Below are 18,584 nucleotides of genomic sequence, written 5' to 3' on the forward strand. Positions count from 1 at the left end.
TTTGATTTCATTGTATAATCGTGACAGGTCCGATTATATCGCATATCGCAATCAGCGGTGTGTAGTGGCCCATGGAATTTTGGAAACCGCGATAGCTCCAAACGTGTGGGACTTATGGAATAGATTTTATAATCCCGCGGGGTCCGAGCTTAATAACATATCACAGTCAGCCTTCGACAAGAGTATGGACTTAAGCTTTTAAACTATTGCGATAGCCTGTGCACATAGGATTTTATGGATTAGATTTTATAATCCAGTAGGGTCCGGACTTTATCACAATCACAATCGGTTAAGGCTTAAAACTTAAGTTCTTTATAATTTTTCATGATAGTCGTGGATGCGGGGACTTATGGATTGTATTGTATATTTTCCCGCGGGTTCGGTCTAATTGCTATCACAATGGATTTTGGTGGAGCGATCTTGAGCCTTTGAAACTTTGTATTATTTGCAATGCGGGGAAGTCTTTTCCTTTAGGATAAGTCGGAGTTTACAGGGAAGCTATGAGTCAGAGATTATAAAGAATAAAACCTTTGGGAATTAGAACTCTGACTATTTTGTTTTTTAATCAAATAACCCCTATTGTTTATTATTTAAGGTTTTTAAAAGCCTAAGAATAAGTCTTGGTTCTGGGGCTATTTAATTTGGTTTTTTGGGATAATCAAGGTTTAATACTTGGGTTTTAATTAAAAATCCTAAGTATTAAACTTTGGTTATAGTTCCTTATTTTTTTTATATGTTGATTTTCTAAAACTAAAGGGTCGTGATCTTAATATAATAAATTTCATAGGAAATTTATAGTACATTAAAATGGGGTTGTTGAATAGTACAACAGCTCCTCATCAACATGTGAGTAGCAATGTCTTTCCACAATACATACTTTGCAACATATCCAACATCTCTTTCTCAATCTCACATTGTCTTACATAAAGATTGGTAGATCTTGAAATCCCATGCAAAATGACCCCTTTAGCTATATCATTAAGTTCATCTTTCACCCCATATTATACTAACAACAAAATATTTTTATCAAGAGACAAAAAATAGATATCTAATCATACTTTCCACATTGCATATTTACCTCCATGAAGAATTGGAATTCCTTGTTGATCCATTCCTAAAGAAAAATTCAAAATTTTCTCCAACACTTCCCTAGATATACCCTTCAACAATCAAGTTGAAACTAAGAGCCCCACTTTGATACCACTTGGTAGAAACCATGAACAATACTGAGAGGTTGGGTCAATTAATATATTGCCTTATGTTCAACTTATACCAAAATTTTCCTTTATTATGTCAAACCCTGATTTATTCATCCATCAACAACATAACATGTAAGAAGATCTATGCATAACCTTGAACCATAAGCAATATATCAAAGCACACCATCAAAGAAAATAACCATGAGTATCAACATAAAAAATACAACATGCACACATAGAGACATAAAATGTAAGGTGGAAACCAAAAGGGAGAAGACCACCATTGGATGTTTTTCTTCATTATTCTTATATGATTAGAAAAGTGAACTAGCGACCACCAGTGTGCAAGCCAAAACTTTCATATCATGTGGGATGCTACTCACTCTGTTAGGCCCCTACACTACTAGTGTAACCCCTTATTGTTATTAGTACAACCCATTTATTATATTTTTGTACCCATGTAGTCCCCATATTGTTATTATTGTGCCCCATAGAAGCCCACTATTGTTATTATTGTGCCCTTACATTATTATTGTTATGTCAGCTCTGATTATATTATGACCCCTTAGACTCCTATATATAGAAAGGAGGTCTTGTCATTTGTATTATCCAAGAATTGTTCATTTGTGTAATGTAAAGGAGGTTGCCCCTTCGAAGAGGCTTTTTTCTAAGGCATTCATCTATCTTTTCTATCTTTTTGTGAGCTGGTTTCATAACATTTGGTATCAGAGCTTTGGATTCTAAGGTTTTGCTACTCCAAATATGTCATCGTGGAATTTTCGCTATAGCTTTTTTTCTGCGATGTTTCAGAAGCGAAAAAAAACCCATTTGGGACGAACTTGCGTTGAACCTCGCGTCTGAATTTCAGAGCTTGTCTCGCTATATGTTCAGAGATACGATATGAGGAAGTTATGGTTTTTGCAAGCTCCAGAATTACAACTAAAACATGTCACCTTGGGAAAATCGTCATAACTGTCTCTCTGAGCATTAGAATGAAATTTCATCAGAAGTTGTAGAAAGAGGACTGACTAAAGTTTTCTGTGTATATTTTTCAGATCTGAAGGTTGAAATAGTGACACGTGGCACTTCATACATGTTTGCTCTTCTGAAAAGGTATGTAATGAGGTCATCTTGGGAGATTGTGCATAACTCTTTATTAGAGAATCCAATTTTGATCAGACTGGGGGTTACAGCAGGTCACAATTTCAGAATTGGAAGAGCTAAAATTACAAAGTTATAGTCATTTCAAGATCGAGCTCCTAAAATCAAGAAAAGGCAATATGAGGAATTTTGATGGCAAGGATCCGATAAATTGGATACTACAGATGGAGCAATATTTTGATCTACATAAGGTGCAACTGTTGCAAAAGTTATGTATTGCAGCTTCATATTTAGAACTAGATCAATTTTTATTGTATAAAGGGCTTTGTTCTCATAAACCACTTGTTATGTGGTCAATTTTCACGGAGGAAATGATAGCACATTATGAGGATACAAAGAGAAACACCTTCTTTATCCAATTGATAAATCTCAAACAAAAGTGTTCAATGGCAGAGCACATTGAGGACTTTGAAAATTTGAATATAAGGGTAAATGATATTCCAGAAAAGCAAAGGATTGATGTCTTCATAGGTAATTTAAAGGATAACATTCAAAATGAGGTTTGTCTTTGGGAACCTGATTCTTTGGAGAAGGCATTCAGGTGGGCAAGAAAAATTGAAAGCGCAACTATGGAAACAAGGAATCCCACCACTCACGACTATAATTATGGAAGTGTTTCTTCTCCTAACCTTCCACAAGCTACAAGGTTTACACCACAACAATTGGAAGAAAAAAGAGAAAAAGGGCTTTGTTACAATTGTGATAGCAAATGCACTAAAGGTCATAAGTGTGCTGAGAAGAAATTATTTTACATAGAGTATGAAGAGGAGGAAGAAAAGGATCAAGAAACATCAAAGAAGAGGATATATGCCAGGACCCAACCCCAGAGAAGGAAGAAATGAATCTGACCATATCTTGTAAAGCATTGGAAGAAATTACAACTCCTCAAACTCTCAAGATAGAAGGACATATCAAGAAGAAAAAGGTTCAAGAAGTGAAAGATCACGTCGAGAAAGAAGAAATGAATCCAACTATATCTTGTAATGCATTGGCCAGAATTACCACTCCTCAAACTATCAAGATAGAAGAACATATCAAGAAAAAAAAATTTCAAGAAGTGAAAGATCTCATCAACCATCGAGAATGAATTCGACCAGATCTTGTAAAGCATTGGAAGAAATTACCACTCCTCAAACTCTTAAGATAGAAGGACATATCAAGAAGAAAAGGGTTCGAGCAATTAAAGATCAAATCGAGTATCAATAACAAGTTCTCCAACTTTTAAAGGATAACACCACTTTGGTGCAAAATCGAATGAAACAACAGGTAGATCAACATCGCAGTGAAAAAGTTTTTGATGTAGGTGATTGGGTATTTTTACAGCTACATCTCAAGCAAGCTATTTATGAGAAGGAAATGTTGGCAATACTACATGCGCTTAGAAAATGGTGACCTTACCCTATGGGAAGACACTTCAAGGTAAAAATGGATCATGATAGTCTTAAATACTTTTTAGAACAAATATTATCTTTAGAAGAATAGAAAAAATGGGTCACAAATATGTTGGGTTATGACTTTGACATCATCTACGGAAAAGGGAAGAAATTTTTTATTGCAGATGCACTCTCAAGAAAGGATGAGGATGTGGAAGCACTGTTTTGTGCTATTTCTATTATCCAACCAGATTGGATAAACGAAGCAAGGGATGAATGGAAGAAGGACAAATAAGTGTGGCCACTCATTCAAAAGTTGCAGAATATCCCAATTCAAACAATATTGCCAGAACTTGAAGAGTAAGGAAAAATCATATTGGAACCTGGAGCAATCATAGAAACAAGAACCCGCCAGCTACGAAATCAATCAATTGCAGAGTATCTCATCAAGTGGAAGAACTTACCCGCTGAAGATTCCACATGGGAGGGCAAGAATTTTATACAGAAGCATCAAGAACTACTCAAGCATTGAGGACAACACTTTTTGAAGGAGAGGGGCATGTTAGGCCCCTATACTACTAGTGTAACCCCTTATTGTTATTAGTACAACCTCCTTATTATATTTTTGTATCCATGTAGTCCCCATATTATTATTATTGTGCCCCATAGAAGCCCACTATCGTTATTATTGTGCCCTTACATTATTATTGCTATGTCGACTCTGATTATATTATGACCCCTTGGACCCTTATATATAGAAAGGAGGTCTTGTCATTTGTATCATCCAAGAATTTCTCATTTGTGTAATGTAAAGGAGGTTGCCCCCTCGAAGAGGCTTATTTCTAAGGCGTTCATCTATCTTTTCTATCTTTTTGTGAGCTAGTTTCATAACACACTCCAGGCCACTACCTGTATGAACTTTGTATTCCACCACCTATAGTAAGCCACCACTCCCTCAACTTTCCAAGGTACCCTCTACTAGAAGCCACCACTCCCTCAACTTTCCAAGGCACCATCTATTGGAAGCCACCACTCCCAATGAGTCTCACCTAGCCACCACTAGACAAACCTCCTGCATACACACTCTAATCACAACTCCATCAGCAACATAACTATTCTAAACATAACAACTCATCCATGTATCAACATAACAGTCATACAAAACATAGATACAATGTTACATCCACAAGCTCTCCAATGGAATCCCTACAACACAAATGCATGAGAAATCCAAACTCTATTGTAGCAATTCGACCAATACTTCTATCTCCATATTAACATCAATTGATAACAACATCATATGCAACACAAAAACGTTAGATATGTAGATCTACTACAGATCCACCATCATTTGAAATATGCTCAAACTTTGAGCTTTGATCTTCTCTCTAACTCGGCAAAATCGTAGCTCATCCTCCCTACACTCTCACCCCATCTAACCCCTTCTACTTCACACTCTAACATTTTATAATTGATAGGAATGTAGTCAATACACTTCACTAATCTTTATCATATTTGACTTGATAACCTTCTAGATGATGATTAATTAAATTCAATTTCTCCACCAAAAATCATGTGTAAAGATCGTGGTTTTTTCCACTGGAATTCACTAAGATGTACGTAGAATCTAGAAAACCAAGTCGAGAAAGGGTAACACAGGTCATCCTTCAGGATGTGCATTACTAACATTGGTAATACATTGTGAACTTGTATTATAATGTTGGTTTTCCATTAAAAACCTATGTTACTTTGTTTTCAACCCAAAAAATCAATCTATGTACTTGCAAACATCTATCAAGCCTGTAGATCATCTGGAACCTCATGTGAAGACTACAAAAATCATGTCAAGGCATCCAAGCCTATTTAATTGATCATCGTGTAGACTCCTTAGCTGACTCCTTAGGTAGCCACCTAGGTTGACATCCTAAGTTGAATGCCATCAACAATTGACTCCAAAATGGAGTCCTTACCCAAACTCCTCTATAAAGCATTAGGATTGTGAAGGGCACCACTCTTAAGTTGAAAAGGATCCCAACACCATGAGACTTTGTAAACTAATAAGATCATGAGGGCCACGACTACTAGGTTAACTTCAATGCCAACACCATGAGACAACATGTTCAACACTAGATTGATCATTTTATATCGACATAAAGAAATTTTGATGAGCCTCAACCAAAAACTTGTAATTATGCTTTCCCATAAATTTTCCCTACTAATTCAAATAACTATAAATGGTATTTAAAAAAAATGAAAATTGGGTTAAAATTACTTCTCATTCCCATAAAACTTTGTAAATCCTAGAATTTTGTATTATTTTAGATTCCTATCATTCCCGTCTTAATTTAGCTTATTTTATAATAATTTCCTCACTTTGATAATATTCAAACTGATAACTAGAATGTCTCTTATTTCTTATTTTCAAGTCTTTTTGTTTTCTCTTAGCCTTCAAAGAAAAATGTATTTCCTTTTCAAACTTGGCCTATTTAGTCACTTAAGTTTTTTTCTCAAGTATATACCATATAGGAAATAACAAAAATCGAAACATTTTAGATTAATCATATTACATGGGTCTACTTTATGATTTATCTAAAATAATATTCAAGATTTGGGGCATGACTTCACTTATATTTTTTAAGCCTTTTATTTGTTAATGGTTATTGAATCATTATATATAGACGGACGATTGGTAAACTTTGATATATTTAATTAGTTTACATAACATGTTAGTAGACAACAGAACATTTTCAAAAAATGGGAAAACACCATATATGCTCCTATCTTGGTCAACGTTATTTATACTAACTTATTTACTCATATACATGAAGAAAAAAAAAAAAAAGACATTCATATAATTCTTTCCCACTTCTTTTCCTCTTTGATTATTATTATAGCATGGTATTCCACACATTCACTTAGGAGGAACAAGTTGATGTATGAATGATGGTACATTTAGTTAGTTCACATAATATGTGAGTAGAGAACTAAACATTTCCAAAAAGGAAAAATACCATGTATACTCCTATCTTGGTTAGTGTTCTCAGTACTAACTTATTTATTCATATAAAATTTCTAAATTATTTTTAAGGTCATTAATGTAATTTTTTTGCATTTTTTTCTCTTCAATTATTATATCATAGTATTATACACATTCGCTTGGGATGAATAAGTACAAGGGATACCTTATTACATGATTGTTATTTTCTATAGTATACTTAAAAGTCAAAGATAGCATATCACATCATCAGATGATTTAATATCACATGATTTAACATAAGTTTTTATTATTATTAGTATAAATGAATAATATATAAAAATAATTTTAAAAATTAAATAATATGATAGTTATATAAAAATAATTTTAAAAAGTTAAATAATATGATAGTTATAGGATTCCTGATATAATAATAGATTTTAAAAGAAAATATTAATTTTAAATTGGGAAATTATATTGTCAAAGTCAACGACTAAAATAATAAATACAATACAAAATGTTTGTTACAATAACTCTATGACTACGTGTAAGGCTCAAAGACCCTTATAAAATAGTGTTTAACTTAAATTATATTCAAATTATAAATGAGTAATTTTTTTTTCAAACAAAACAACAACAATAACATATAATTTACAAGATATTATCTATAAGCAATTGGGCTAGTCTTGTACTCACATGACATGGGTTTTATTCCTACCACCATCACTATAATCCCTCGGTGAACCGTATTTCCTTCTAGCACACTGACATAGGTAAGAAACTAGGGATTTGAATGTGTGACCTTTGTACTCACGTTTACTTTACATTTGCATGTGCCTTCTAGGTGAGCTCACACAAGGGACAAAGATCGAAATCTATAATTGATGCAACATTATTTTATAATAATTTTGAAACCAAACAAACATAATATACTATAAATAGTTTTATATGTCAAACATTTCTATCAAAACTTATTTTTCATGATGAAAACCTAGATCAACTTAGTTAAGTTATGATATTAATATTCAAGGTCTAGGTAAAGTAGTTCTAATTTAAAATACAAATGATATCTCTTAAACTTCAAAATTAATTAGTCATATAACTAGATCTATCTTAATTTAAAATTTATTAAGCATATCAAAAAGATCAAATCCTTTCTTAAGTTTTGTAGTCTAAAAAATATTTACACCTTAAAAGATTTAGTCCCTCTCAATGCTCTATAAATTCAAAATTATGATGAATCTAAACAAGTGCATAACACAATATAACATCATATTAAATTTTGCTTAAGTTATAAATTAAGTATAAAGTTATTTTCTATTTATATTTTTTCATCTTCTTGATTTTACAAATTGGGTCATTTATGTAAAAGGATTTTCTACCTTATTGGTTATAAATAACTATTTAATTCCTGGTCATTATTATTTTATTTAATTAAATGGCCACAAATCTTCTTCCTAAATTTAAAAATAAAATAAAAAGTTCAGCTAAAATTTTCTCTTAATGCGACAATATATTACAAATCAATTTTCCTTCAAAGTGCCTATCCACGTCCTACCTTCTTCTCAAGATAGATAATGAAAATGAAAACTGTGCAAATGTTGTTATAATGCTAATATAATATCTTGAAATATTTTTTCTAATGCGGCCCCATGGGGTGGAACATAGCAACACCAAGAAGGGGACATTTAATGTAAAAAAATGATAAACTAATTTGCTTGCTAATCCGATCTAATACAAGATCACCTGTTTCATTTTCAAAACCAAGCTCTCGATAATATGACCCTTGGTGTCACATCATCTGTCTAGTTTACGTTAGAACACAAAATCCTTAGATTCAAGCAATTCCCAACATAGTAAGACGTTATGCTTTGATTGTTCCCTCTTTTAACCTTGCCGAGAGTTGCTAAAAGTTGAAGGCAAGGTTAAAAAAAATGGAGAAATACTGAAGCAAATAATATTTTTCATTGGATTTGCAATTGTAGGGTACAAGGGAGGAAGACAACCAACATATTCATTCATATAATCATGTTCTCATAAAAAAAATAACAAGATATACACGATTATTGAATTATATCCCCATTAATATTGTTGCACTTATTGTAGTTCAATTATACTAAATCCATATATTGCTGGTAACACTTCAATAGTATATTAAATCCATAGATTGCTTGAACTAATTTCACATGGTTATGCTTATTCTAATCTAAATATAGATATATATTATATCTATATATTGCATGTTAAATAAATAGCCTTTTTTTTTCGAATTCAACATGTTTTTGAATACATTCTAATACAAGAACAACAAATATGGTTTCACTAGACTAATTTCAATCTAATAAAAGTCAATTTGTACCCCTTCTCTAAAGAAGGTTAATATATGTCCATAGTACTTGTAAAATATAATAATCTCAACGACACAGGATTAGTTCATTTTCTCACTTTGAAACATCTTCTTTTCTTCATCTTGGACCAAAAGAGCTTATTGAAATGGTGTTTAATGACATTGGAGTGGCCGAGGAAGAAGCAATGTTTGAAACTAAATCATGTGCTTCTGATGTAAGTGAAACACTTGTGTAAGTATTAGAGTGTGAATGGTTTGATGCAACACTTGTGTTTGATATTGAATGCCCTAATGCCACACTACTATGAATGTTTCGTTCTAAATGGATGACATCTATAAAGGGGGGTGGACTAGGTTCTATAAGATTTTGATATTTTCCAGTGAGGAACATGATAACTTCAGACATGGAAGGACGCAGTGTTGTAGATGCTTGTGTGCAAAGAAGAGCTGTGCGAACAACTTGCAGTACCTCGTCTTGGTAGTTTTCTTGGATGTTGGGATCAATTATGTTTGAAATAGTGCCTGATAGATGACAATTCCAAACCTGAGACAAACATATGTTATAGATTTAAATATTACTATAATCTAATTCTAAGAAGAAATGAACATTATGAATACGATGAGGCCATTACCATTGTTAAGAGAGATGGTGTATCATTTGTGTGCATAGGGGTTTTATTCCTTCTGCCACTAATAATCTCAAGGACCAATACCCCAAAAGCATAAACATCAACCTTTTCTGTCAAATGGCCATGAACGAGATATTTTGGGGCCATGTAACCTCTGCAAAAACAAAAATAAGTATTAGCCATATTTTCTATAATGAGTGTCTTTTTGTGATAATTTTTAAATTTATTCTCACCGGGTTCCAACGATTCCTGTGCTCAGATGAGTTTGATCCTCTGAGAAGTATCTAACCAACCCAAAATCTGAAATTTTAGGCTTGAAAAGGTGGTCTAGTAGAATATTGCTAGCTTTTATGTCTCGATGGATGATGCGTATATCTGATTCTTGGTGGAGATAAGCTAGCCCACTGGCAGTTCCTAATATAATGTCAAACCTCCTCTTCCAATCTAGTACATTTCCCATGTTTTCATCTGTTGCAAAGTGAATAATTATCTCAACTAACTTAAATATAACTCAAAAAATAATGATTCCTAACATTTGAAGATTGATTATAAGGAAAATTAGTTTATAGAGAAGAAATATTACCAAATAGAAAATGATCAAGGCTTTTGTTGGGAAGGTATTCATAGACCAAGAGTTTTTCTGGGCCATCCACACTACAACCAAGAAGTTTGACTAGGTTTTTATGTTGAACACAACTTATCAAATTCACTTCATTGAAGAACTCACTCACACTATCTTCTCTATTGACAAATAATTTCTTCACAGCAATCTCTCTACCATCTACCATAACTCCCTGCCAACATGTCCAATCTTTTCTGTTCAATGATGTTGTAAAATTATCAATGTATTTAAAAAATCAATGGTATAAAATGGATATGGAAATCACCTTATAGATTGAACGAAATCTGCCTTGACCAATTTTATTTGTGGGATCAAAATTTTTAGTAATAGTTTGTAGAGTTTCAAATTTGTAATTTAGTTTTGATTTGGATATCGCTATTGAAAGTTGACCTGATGGGCTGTAGCAACCTACAAAAAGGATTATAACATGTTAATGATTCTAGAAATATAGTATAACCATGTTATCAAATACTACATGGTTTTTTTAATGTAGTTTATGCATTATTCTCTATTGGATATTTGGTTTTGTAATAAACATTAAAAAAATGCAATGAAAGCATTAAATACTTTATCATGTAATACCAATTAAGGTTTCAACATCCATAGAAATTATGATTGTCGGAAATATTTTATATTAGTGGGATTATGACATCTATACTTATATTATTAAAGTTAACATTATTTCAATAGTTACAACTTGGTCGATATTTAGTTTTGGGTGGCTGAGACCATAGAAATGGTTGTGTTTGTTTTCAAAACATAACGCATACTCCATCCTTCAAGGCCTTATTGGAGATGGGAGATGTAACACCTTAGTTTTGATCCTTGGATTAGCAATGTATATTTGTGTATGTAATAAATGACCAAGGGAAAGAAATATGATATGTAACTATTGTATATTGAATGTTTAATAATAAATATACATCACCCATTACATACAAGGAAGAAAAAAAACATTAGGGACTATGAATCCATAAGAGAAAAAAGAAAGGGAGCTTAAGGGGGCTTAAATGGGCTGAATCCAAATTATAATATTTTATTTCTAGTCTAAAGTATTTACGTATGTCAATGTATTTCATACAAACCTTATTTGGGATGAGATGCATGTGAGTTTTGTGAGCTTCTTAGGGGCCATGTGGTGATTTGTGAGCATGCATACATATTCAATGAATTTTGGTTATGCATAGGAATTATCCCATCACTATAGGGGAAGCCTTGGGGAAAATCCTACATTGTTATGACTATAATAGATTGCTAGTTATTCCTGTTATGAGAGATGTGAGAAATGTACCTATGTGCAAGGAAAACCCATGCTAGCGAGGAAAATTAACCATAACTGAGAATCACTTTAGTTCTAGGCGTGGTACTTTTAGTCCAATCTATGTTGGATATGAGAGGGAATTCAGATAGCCCAAGGTACTATGTGGAAGAGAAGGAGATCCCATTCTTTGGTTGTGCAGTACAAAGAGGAAAAAATTGCTGGTGAGTTGGGATCTTGTAAGAGTGAACAAAGTGTAAGTTCCAGGAATTTGTTAGAGTGATAGGATTAGACTGGTCATAAGAGAAATTTATGTATGTGGAATGAGAGCCCCATATCAATGGTTACTTTTTTGTACAAAGATTAAGTGAAACAAAGCCTCTAGTTGGGTAGAATGTCCAATATGTGTAGTCATGGTGAATTGATTATTATGTTGAATTTAATGTTGTGAACTTATTAATTGAATATTATGTATAATATAAATTGGAGTGATGTTTGTTTGTATGTATAAATTTACACCTATAAGCATGCATGAATTAATTGTATATATATGAGTTTCATTCCCTATGTTGCATACATAGCTTAAAAGGTAGAAACCAAATTTGTTAGATGACTAGGACAATTATAAAAGGCATTAGAGAAATATTTTAATATAGATGAGAGGAATTTGATTTATGCAACTTCCCTAATAACATGCACGAGTGGTTTTGTATGTTACAGAGTGATTTTAGAGCCATGGTTACAAAACTAGGGCTATATCAGCTAGTAGGTAGAGATTGTAGAGGAATAAATTTATAGTTCATAGACTAAGCATTTGATAAAATTCCTCGGGGTGCATTTGGGAAAAAGTTATGTATTCAATTATTATGGAATGATTACTCAAATCCTTGAAATGATTTCCTATTAGGCCATATAGAAGCGTAAATTTTACAATTCATGGTCATAGATTTGGCTTGCAAGAAATTTGGAAAATACAATAGGAAGTTGGGAGAATATCCATAGTTCTAGATGAAATAAGAAGGGTAATTGGCATAGAAACATTGACTTGAGAGGATGAGGGGTCGAATTTAGTGGAAGAATGGACAAGTTGTAGAGGCTAAGTTTCAAAATACATGGTAGTTGTGATTAACATTATGTGTGTGTTTGTGTGTATTATTGATTTTTTTTTTTAATGTCAATAATATGACATGGACCCATACTAGATGTGTGGACATGTATTGGTGACATGGAGGCATTAGGTTGAAACTAGGTGGAATCATCGTTGTGCAAGTGGTAGTTACATGGCAGGAGGCCATATTGGAAAAAGTGGTTTACAAGCTCATGAAATGCATTTTTTGAATCATGTATTAGGATCCTATAATTTTCATAAGGGTGATGTGAGTTTGCCAAGAAATATGATATGGGTAAGCAATTACGGTACCAAAGAGAAAATTAAATGGTGCACATGTTATGTAGTCATAATATATCTTTGTGATTGATCCATGATCTACATAGGGAACATGTGTTCCAACATATGCAGGTTGGATACGAGATTGCTACCCATCAAATAAACTTATGATCATGTACCACATGAAGGGTGTTAGGATAGAGTGGGACCCCCTATCCCATCTATGATAAAAACAAAAGTGGACCAAGTGGTGGAAAAGGACTAGGAAGTATGAGTGGGTAATAAATTTATTAAACTATTATTTATAAGAAAAAAGAAAAATAAAGTAGAGGAAGGAAAATGAGGGTCATACAAGATTAGCATGGTAGCACATGTGGCAAGAGAGATTACATGGTCGCATTATAGGTTGACATGTAGGACCCGTATTCTATGTTAATGACCATGTGTCTTGCCACACCAACAACATGGTGATATACATTTAAAAGAATTGGATCCAAAATATTATGTTAAGGATAAGGGGAGCATATTTAGCCATATCTAGGTTAAATTTTAGGTGTACTTCCACAGTAATGATGAACATAAAAGTGCCAATGGTTAACCGATGATTGAATAAAAGGGTGGTATTCCTTAATACATGCCATATTCTCAATAAAATTTTGATAGTGAATCACAAGAGTAGATAAGAAGAAACTTAATGGAGAATTTGGACAAATTCCAAAGGGTTTAGGATAGAGGTGCAACAATAAACCAAAATCCACTATTCTATGAAACATTTGAGGGAATTTTCAGATCTCAAAAGGAGAAAAAGGGACCCCAAATCATTAATCTAGAAAAATTATCCTTGTTGACATTTTACCACCTCAAGGATCTAGATGACTCTGTGTTCTCAATATTTCCCAACTTGTTTTTCTTGCAAGATAGTCATTTTGGGTACAATTTGTAAATATTGAGAAAGTGTAAAAAGGACCTAGTCGACAATTCTAGATTGATGTGAATCATTGGTTACATTTTTCCTAATTTTTGCACTTTCTTCATTGGTGCGATAAAGCTCAGAGGCCAACTTTTACCACCAGAAGAAGAAACCTTATCAAGAATAAAAAAACATTATATATCAAATGAAGATAGTCTTCATTATTCATAATGAATACTATCTTCATTTGATATATAATCTTTCATGATTATTTCCAAGGTTTCTTCTGTCGGTGGCAGAAATTGGGCTCTAAGCTTAATGGCACTAATGAGAAATGTGCAAAATTAAGCAAAAATAGTGATTTATGAAAGAAAAATGGGGTGATCCAACTCAACATGGCAACACAACTAAATCAAAAGAGATCCAAGCTACAGAAGAAAATAAAAGGGAGTCACACCACAAAAAAAAGATGGACGGGAAAAGAGAGCTCATGATTCTGAGAGCTCGTATTGAGACATAGAAATCCCACCGAAGACATCAGGAAGTGATTTGGAAATGATTCCAACTAAACCCAACTCATGGGAATGGTAGAAGGTCTAGCAATAGAATGGAAAAAAAGGAAGTTAAGGGATTAATATCACATCTAACTTCATAATTTTTTATGTATTTTTTCTAGATTTTTCTTCTTCTACCTCATAAGTCGAGAGGCTTATTTTACTAAATTATTTTGGCATCTACAAAATGTAATTTTGCTCCTTCTTTCAATTGAAATAAACTTACAATTTTTTCCTTGGAAAAAAAAAGGAATTGGAGGATTATTTATTTCCAAAATCACTCTTTGTTGAACCATTGACCACTCGTAGACCAAATTGAATTCTCAGGGAAAAAATTGAAACAAGCTCAAAAGTAAAAAGAGATTCAAGTCTACTAAATGGAATAAGAAAGTATTTTATTGATAATATCAACAAACTTCTCACAATAATTTTTCAAGAATGAGAAATAATCACCAATTCAATTAGCATGGGATCTAGAATTAGATATTTTATTAAATATCTGCAAAAGGATTTGTAATATTATGAGCAATTTTATAAATATGATGTAAATATTTTTAATTTTATCTTTTTAGGGATAAATGAGACAAATATAAGAGAAAAAAATATCCCATGAAAGCTCAGGGTCAAATATCTCAAAGCATGCTTGCTAGAAAATATCAATGTACTTCAACAATTAATTTATAAGTTTAATACTCTTAAGGATAAAAGAAGTGAATTGTTCCTATACTTGATTTAGTGAAAGAATTGAATGTCCCCTATTTGATAATAGATGTTGTATTGTTTACCAAGAAAGTAATGAAAGAATGGTTAGAAACTATAAAGGACTCTGGGGAAAATGATTTTAATGATTTTTCTAAAGATGAAATAGAAAGTTGGTTCATCAACTATGTTAATAAATGAATATAAAAGAGCTATTATTTATCAAATGGGTTTCAACTTAAAGGAAATTGAAGATGAGTTCCCAACCTCTAGAATCAAGCTTGAAATAATGATAAAACGGTTATATGATTTTTATTTTACAATGCCTTAATGATGCAATATAGAAAATAAATGTTGATCACCAGCCATGAAAAAAGTGGTTATGACATTTAAAGTTTCTCAAGGTTCTAGTTTTAATAGAGACTTCATAAAACAAAGGATCATTTTTTTCCAACATAGTAACAAAATATTGTCTTTGAAATCTCAACATATCTTTCCCAATTAGTTTTCATCCAACCTTTCATTTCAAAGTAGTTGAATGTTATAGGTTGATTTCTAATTGCATTTCCTTCTTTCTTCTAATTCTTCTTCACCATCATCTTTATCCAGTCCATGGGACCACCATGCCAGTTCATTTGGTCAAACATTTTTTTATGAATAATACGAACTTCTTTTATAAACATTTATTTTTTAGAATATTAAAGGATACAAAAAGAACTCCTATGAGGACATAGCTAGTGTCATATGTGACACTGAGTTTAAAACACATGATTGCAAGTGCATGTTATTATTTCATTTTTACATGGTTTTTTTAATTGTCATCTCAAGTTATCTACAAATGTGTTACATTCATTTCATCAACCCCAATGATGTGTTATGCTTGACTTCTACCATGCTGGAAATGATATGTCATAAAAATATTGTCCGTGTCTTACTTTAAGATCTGCAATGTACATATTCCATTGTCGATAATTAATTTTACTACTTTTAGAAAAGGAGTCTAATCCTATCTCAAGCATTTTGACATTTTTGAAGAAATGAGAAGTATTGTCTCTCAAAAAGTAAAGAGAAAAGATTCCTTGTAATTTAATCTCTAGGACTAGTTTTGCAGGCCATGGAAATTGAATGACTTGTAAAAATACAGTACAACCTTAGAAACTAATTGGATTTGATTATCAAATAAGTGTTCTCAATCAATTATATGATTTTTCTCTATCAACAGTAAGAAATAGAGAGGAGCTTGAATGCACTTGGAAAATATTATCCCAAGGAGAAAAAGTTGTTAAAATTGAAAGACAACGAAGACACCAGTATAATTTTGAATATTGAATGATTCAAAGGCCCTTTTGATAAGGAGTAAAAGCAAGATTCTTGAAATTTTTAAGAAACTAATTCTAAAGGTTCAACATCACAAGCATTAGCTATAATACTGGTGGAAGATCATGAAGAACATCCTAATAATGGATGAAGGAACAATGAAATACAAAGAAATCAAAGGAATTGATCAAGGTCTAGTCCCTTAGACTCATGAGGGGAGAAACATCAGTTTCCTAATGTTCCTTAGGGTGGTCTCCCTCTCCTTAGTGGTAATGGAATCATGAAACTTGAAAACCATCCTGATTCATTTCTCACTAAATGTGACATTCATTTGATTGATCATGATGATGTTATGGTTAGAGTTATGCTACAAACCCTAATAGGTTCATCTTATGGTTGGTAAGTTTCTCTTGTAGAAACCTCAATTGCCTATTTTATGACATGGAATATGTATTTATGGCTAGATGATATGGATGGAGAGTGGCATCAAACCATGGTATTTACCAATGGTATCCTTCCATGGTACACTCTCATGGTATTTACCAATGGTATTGTAACTTAAGAAGGCTATAAATAATGGGCCTCACTTTGTAAAAGGACATATTTTCCCACCACAATGTAGTTGTAGATATTTCTCATTATCTTAATAAAAACTCACTTTATGTTTTTTCTTCAGTTTCTCAAATCTTGGCTTCCGAATATCTGGATTAGTGGTATCAGAGTGGGTTACAACTCAATGAAAATGAGGGCTACTATGCAAGAGGAGCGAAAGTGCAGAGAGTATGTGGATCATGGAGGGTTCAGAGTTAGCAAATGGAAAGAGTAGCGATCATGGTAGAGGTAGTAGAATGAGAAATCAGGACATCAACAAGTCCCATTCTAGAAATTTCTCATTATGTTTCTCAATTCCATCACCACGATCATTGATTTTAGCAATATTGTGATTGAATTCAATTTTTGTAAGCAGATCCAAATTTTATCTTTTGCTACAAAAATAAAACACTTGTCTCATCTAATTTGACAATAGTCAATGGCTTCTTTTGAAGTTTTTTCAAATCTCGTTGTTGTTTATCTTGCGATGACTAAAGATCTGAAACCTACAGAAGAAAATCCTACCAAGGCATTAAAGGAAAAAAAATAAGGCGAAAATCCAAGGTAGAGGAAGCCAAAATCCACCAAGGGTTTGAAAACCACGCCCACCCGTCCCCATTATTTCCAAATGATTATTTAAGCAATTACATCCCTGAAAGAGTGTACGAGGTCCAGCACTTATAGAATCACCAAATTTATTAGCGATAAGTATAAATCTAATACGTCTCCCACATTTTAGAAGAAGCTTAATGTGTAGCTCTAGAATTTATGAAATTCTTGCAAGATAACCAAAGTGAAGGGATCCCATAGTCTCACTAGGAAAGAAAAGAAGCTCGATGCTCCCAAGCCCAAGCCAAGAAAGAAGAATCCCATCACAAAGAGACCTAAAGCACATACAACTAAAGCTCTCACGAAACCCCCATATTTTAAGCCTGAAACTTCAAATAAGCCATAGGCTCCAAAGAAAATGGTGAAGCCCACAACTCCAAAAGAAGTGACCCCTAAAGGCCAATAAACTTGCATCGACCACTAATTCAGTTGCTCTAAAGAGGTATTTTACAAGAACGAGGTCCAAGCCGACATCTCTAAAGGTTGTGAAGAATCCCATGCCTAAGAAAGTAAGTGGTGCTACAAATAATGTTAAGAAAAGAGAAATTGATTTGGATCATTTCCACCAAATCAGATATGTTAAATGATTTGGATCCTCATAGTAAAGAGATTGGTGCTAATAGTGTGCATATTTGATTTGCAAATTTTGGAGGGAATAAAGTAGGAAGTGATAATAGATATTATAGAAGAATGTTGTTCTTACAAGCAACAATGTGTACTTGGAAAACATGATGCAATTGATGTAGGAGCTCTTGTTACATGGGAAAAGACATTAGCTCCTTTATCTTCTCTTCTCACTGTCAACAATGAGAAATATGAGACAGATGATGATTTGGTTAAACCAACTCGGAGGTCTTCAAGAATGTGTTATCACTCAGTATTTTCTCAAGGTTAAAGAAATAAAGCACTGAGGTAACCACAAACCAACATTGGAGCATAGGCTCTAGCCAACCT

The 18,584-nt window shown here is 32.8% G+C and overlaps 1 pseudogene; it reads left to right on the forward strand.

The window, feature by feature from the left end:
* Nucleotides 1-18,584, forward strand: part of LOC149206349 (uncharacterized) — a 46,341-nt pseudogene that overhangs the window by 17,085 nt on the left and 10,672 nt on the right.

Source organism: Pinus tabuliformis, chromosome 1_2 (assembly GCF_031772625.1).
Source record: "Pinus tabuliformis cultivar Carrire ecotype Pingquan chromosome 1_2, CPIR1, whole genome shotgun sequence".
Classification (NCBI taxonomy): domain Eukaryota; kingdom Viridiplantae; phylum Streptophyta; class Pinopsida; order Pinales; family Pinaceae; genus Pinus; species Pinus tabuliformis.